Source organism: Indicator indicator, chromosome 7 (assembly GCF_027791375.1).
Source record: "Indicator indicator isolate 239-I01 chromosome 7, UM_Iind_1.1, whole genome shotgun sequence".
Lineage (NCBI taxonomy): Eukaryota > Metazoa > Chordata > Aves > Piciformes > Indicatoridae > Indicator > Indicator indicator.
The window spans coordinates 14,855,060-14,861,059 of record NC_072016.1 but is presented as its reverse complement, the minus strand read 5'-3'; positions in this window follow the sequence as shown (position 1 = coordinate 14,861,059).

Below are 6,000 nucleotides of genomic sequence, written 5' to 3'. Positions count from 1 at the left end.
GGGAGCAAACCAAAAGATAAGGAGCAGCCAAGGCATTCTAATCATCCTTCTCTTGGGCAAGATGATAACACTGACTTCATCTCACTGAGGGGAAAACCTGTGGACTAGATGCAGCCTCACCTGAAGGACTGATTGTTCAACAACGACCTTAGCAGGCAGCTGAGTGCATTATGAAGTAATAACTGGCATAAGAAAAGATCCCAGAGGGGAGGCAAAGTGGCAGTGAAAGCTAATGGTCTGTGCAGCCTACACAGTTTTGAACTGCTAGCAACAGTGCTCTGCATGCTACAAAAGCCTACATAATGTTTCAAAACAGTGTTAAAACAAACCAAAACTGCTTTGAGACAGTTTTTAAGGTGATATGTATCAGTGCCTTACCACAACTAATCAGGTTCATTGATGACAGGTAGAGAAAGTGTTTTTAAATGGTAACCCACTGAGGGTATCATCACCTGTATCAGCATTCACAAGGTGCAACAGGCAGTCTGAAGCTTTCCAGTTTCCCAGCTAGTATCTTGCATACTATATGGAGTTCTTTGTTTAAATAATAACAGTTTCTCGTGTGCATGGTATTGCTTTCCCACATGTCACTTCTGTTTTTTAGGAAGCCAACAAGAAGCAAGCAGACCATGTGTAAGAGCTGAAATGAAGAGGAAAAATAAAATAGCACGTATACACCTAGACTAAAGTTCATGGATACCAGTAGATGACCCATGAAGAAACAACGTATTAAATCAGCGTAAGTAAATGAAAGCAGACTAACCTGTCCTTTGAGATTTCAAATTAGATTTGTTCACCTGCCCTCTTACGCATACTGCCACACCTCAAAACAGTTACCTCCTGCTCCTGCAGATCTTTTTCATTTCTATCCTTTCCAAATCAATTGGCATCCCTTAAGTTGTAGGGGTTATTTTTCCTTTTTTAAAATCAAAAGCCTTCTTTTTAAAGAAAATAAATATCAAAAGTTCTCTTTTTTTTTCTTATGAATTATTTAGCACGCTTCAGTGCCTCCTTAGAAATGCTGCTGTTAATTTAGCTGGGACTATGTCACATTCAGATTCCCTATATATTCAAGACATCTTTTTACTGAGTTTCAAAGCTTTCCCTTTTTACCTACCTTTAAGAAATACATTAGCAGAACAAAATTTAGTTTAGGAAAGGCAAGTTCTACCTTCAAACCCAAATCTACTATAGACCTCTTGAAATATTTGATGAACTTAGAACCATTCCTAAGAATAATGAGAGAACAGTTTATATTAGAAAGTGACAGTACACTCCTCACACCAAAATCTTCATGGGTTCTGTATAGCTTTCTGGCTTTACTATACTGTTCATTAATGCTGGCTGGTTTTACTTATGCAGAGGAAAAAGCCTAGGTTGATCTATACAAGTTCACTATAGATTGGAGGTCTTTTCCTGGCGGCTTTGGCCCCCATCTAGCAAGTGAGAGACATACAAGTCCTACCAAGAATAGGTCAAGGTCTCAATACTTGCAAAAATCTGTAAACAGAAATATCAGAGCTTTCCTTTTTTCTTCGTCAAAGGAAGAGGCCCAGCTTTCATGCTTCTCTGGCAAGTAGGGGGAACACAGCCAATTTTCTCTGCAATTACTGGCCAAGAGTTGAGGAAGTCTGTCTCAATTTAAACTTTAAAACCTTTATTGGGATGCACATAGTTGGTAACAGAATTGAGCTTCACTGCAAGCAAGACGGGTAAGGCAGGAAACCTAGGAGACAGAGGCCACTGTTGTTTTGTATAGGGTTTTTTTGTTTGTTTGGGGTTTTTTGTTTTGTTATTTGTAATTATTGACTGATTTCATCAAGTCAAATGGACTTGAAATGGTTGACAGTTTTGGTGTGTGTAAATTCAAGCATGAACAGCAAGAGAAGGGTGTTGGGTCTGGGGTGGTTTTTTTTTTTTGGTTTGGAGCTTTCTGCTCTTCTCAATAGTGTCCTCAGAGCTCAAGAGAACAGTTGATAAAAGACTGTGAATGGCATTATAAAGAAAAATAATTAGAGCACCATGTCAAGTCAGAAGGCAGCACATGAGTTTAGAGCAGAGTGACTCATGTACAGATTAGATATTTCATTTGCCATCACAGCTCTTAATGATGTTACACCAATTTTGCCTTGCACACACACCTCCCTCAAATATTTTTACAGCTCTCCCACTAACTCATAAGTCAACTCCATGCAGTTTTCTATAAAGCACACAGTTAAGATGAAGTTCAGGGGTGCACAGCTATTGTTATACAGGATAATACTGTGCCACAGTGTTATAACTGTGGTACATTATATTTTAGCCTCAACAGCAGCTGTATGTACCTAACCAACAGCTGACTTTTAAGGATAAACATTTCCATTATCAACTTGCATAATGGAGTAAAGAGTAAGTGGGACAACATGAGGGGATGACACAAACGTGGAAGTCAGCTCCTGGTAAAGTAGAATGACATTTGAAAATCTAAGAGAATATGTAAACTTGCCTCCTTTAGAGAGATGGACAGGAAGACCTCCTGATAACTCTTTACTGTCTACACATCTCTACCAGTCCTGTATCTATCAGGTAACAAAACTCCAAACAGATGTTCTGATCCAAATCTTCAAAGATAATTCAAGCAGGCATAGTATCTTATACTATACAGACATTTGAAAGATGTTACTGCATATTTGAACACTAACCTGTTTTATATTATTCCACTACCTAGGAAACTGTTTACTTCTGTAAACCTCTACTACCTGTTTTGCAAATCTAGAATCACAAAGAGTATTTAGAATTAATTTATAATGAGACTTCACAATATTGTTAATTCTTACAGCCATGTACTCAGAAAAGGCAGTCTTATTCTAGAAGCTTCTAGTCATACCATTATATAATTACTCATAATCTCAGCTTTAAAAACAGATCTTTTAGTTATAAAAACCAAGAGGAAAATGGGAACAATAAAGGCTTAAGAATTTAAAGACAAAAGGGAACATTTCATATTTATTACTTCCAAGCTAAGCTAATTATAGAAGAAGGATAATTAAAATTTTGAATTTGATGCACTGAGCAGTTGATCGTGACAACACAGTTATTAAAAAATCAGTTTGTTGGGATGCCCCCAGAATATATTTGACTTGGGTGACTAGAAAAACTTGTGAAAATGGATTTAAATTATGGATAATATAAATTTATTTATTAATATCACAAATTACCTTCTTTTTTTTTTCCTGATTCTATCCAAGATATCTAAAATTTTAGTATATCTTTCTCTTGAAAAGGACTGTTTACATCCCAAAACATTGCTGATTTCAAAGAAATTCCTATTCCTTTACAAATGAATCTACAAAAATTTACTGAAGACGTCTCATTTTCCATCTCCTCAAGTCATTATATCTCCAATTACACAGAAGAAACAGTTCTAGAATTTGCTGCATGAACATAATCACAAGTAAAACATTCTTCCTAAAAATGTTCATAATTGAGTGACACAGAAATTCAGTTAAAAATAGAACATCTACTATAGGTCAGAATTTGTTGGAATAACAAAAAAAAATACATCTGACCACTAAAAAAAAAAAAAAAAAGCCTTTCATGATTTAAGAGACTCAGAAAGCTTCACTTAGTCATGGCCCTAAACTAACATTTCAGAAGAACATTCTTTCTTCATAGCAAAGCCAAATTCAATCTGTGCGACTAGATTTGTCGTTGACAATAGATTCTTTCTCTATAGCAAAACTTGTCACTAAAGCCAAATTTTTAAATATCACAATATTCTGATACCAGGGTACTATGTATATACTTCCATTTTATTTCAGGAAAGCTAGATGAGAACTAATGAAATAGTGCATTTGGGGATTCAGCAGTCTTTCCAAACAAGTTTAAACTCTCTGTCTTCATCTACACTTTTTCTGGTTATACACCAAGAAGACTAGTTAAGAAAAAAAAAACAAACAAACAAACTTTTTCTTCAACTTCCCACAACTTAAGTAAATGAATAAACAATCATTTCTGTTTCATACTGCAAAATTAGTTCAATTAATTAGCAGAATCTTACAATACAGTCTCTGAAATGTGTTTTAATAGGGGATGGACAAGAAGGCAATTGGATAGCAAAAACTGTATTTTTACACACATCATATTTCTGCCAACATGGAATAAGTAATACAATAAAAACAAAAGTATCCAGTGTTATATGAATTTGGGCTAAGCTAATGTTATTTTCAATAGAGGAAAGAAGAATCTATCCAGAAATTTCCTAACAGATATACTACAGATAAAAGTTTTTTCAGTCTTTCAGGTAAGAGGTAACAATATACATGCACCTCGCATTTTTAAACCTCAGTTTAAGTACTTGCATGGTAACATCTTAATGTGAATTATTCAAGAATTTCATCTGTAACAGAACCATATTTCATAAAATATATATATTCAAAATGTAGGAAAGGTATGTAGACTTCCATGACATGGTATACTCAGAAAAGCCTGCATTTTTAAAGACATAGAAGACAAAGAACTGAGTCAGAAGCACAGACAGCGCAGCTTTACTGCTTTGAAAAGAAAGAAACTGTTCACTTTTTCCTTCTCAGTAAATTACAGTAATTCTCTTTTTTCAGAAACACTGCAGATTTCACTCAACGCTAGGAGGGAAGGCTGACTGAGCTGTTCTGCTAGACACCGGCTCACCAGGAGGTCTTGCGGTGAGAAAGGGAACAGTGTTTGTTGATACACTTGTCAGATGAGCACCCTCTGATGCAGGCAAACAGCCTTTTATTTGATTTGACCCTTTCAGCTGCCACATAGCTTCTGCAGGTGTCCAGTCTACAGGAATACAAAGGTATGCTCACAAGTATCTCTGACAGAAACACACCCTGAAAACAGATACTCCTTCCTTCCACGCACATAAACTCACACTGCAGGGAACTGAAAGCATGCAACCAATGAATTTTCTCTCACGGAAAGCAATCTGTAACTCCACATACCACAGCATCAGCTAGCCACTGGCAATATGCTAATACCATACCATGAGTACATCAAGCAGAAAGTAGCAAAGATACAGAAGAATTAAATGGTATCACCCTCCCTGGGTATCAACCGCTCCCTCTTATAACCTAACTCTCAGTAGCAGGACACATGACTCAGGATTATGGTAATGGAAGGGAAAGTCAAAACCATCTAGAGCAAGAGCAAAATTCAGAACTAGATGAGTTACTGGTGGGCAGGAGCACTGAGTTCTAATTACCTCCCTCCAGTAGTGTCCTCCAACAATCATATCTTACAAGAAGAAAAGATCATTTTGAAAACAAGCAAAACATAGAACTCAATCATTAAGTGTACCTATTATTACATATTTGAATGTAATAATACAATAATACTACCTCAGAGGAGTAGTGAATTTAATTTGGATGGTATAACTCACTGGAAGTCTTATGCAGTGACAGATGATGACATAGTGATAGCTACTTTCTACATCTGCCATACAAAAATGAAGTAAAGCCCCTTATAATTGGACTTACATATTTAAATTAGCCAGGATAATAATACTGGAAATGCCTCTAAATGGGTTTACCATAGAAGTATTAGTTAATGACACATATCAAACCATCCATTTTTATAAAAAGTTTCTCCATGTTTCATTTCTATGTCTACTGAGTGAACATCACCACCAAAGCGGAATTTCTTGTTTATACTTTACTGAATCAAAGCACAGAATAAGAGCAGGTGCCTATTCAAATAAAAAATAACATCAGCATTTTTAGTGGTTATTATGATCACAATATTTCAATCAAAAGCAGCTGACTGCTTGATCTTAATGATTCTATTTTTGTTGTCTCTTTCATAAACTCTGTATTTACAAAAACAAACAGAAAAGGTGCAATCACAACAAAGAAAATGTAATTATGCAAGACTCCCCCTTCCTGTACATCCACTTTGTTCTTTGGGGGGAGAAATACAAACAACAGACTATTCTCAACAGTAAGAGCTACACTGAAAAATTTCAAGAGCTCTATAGGAGAC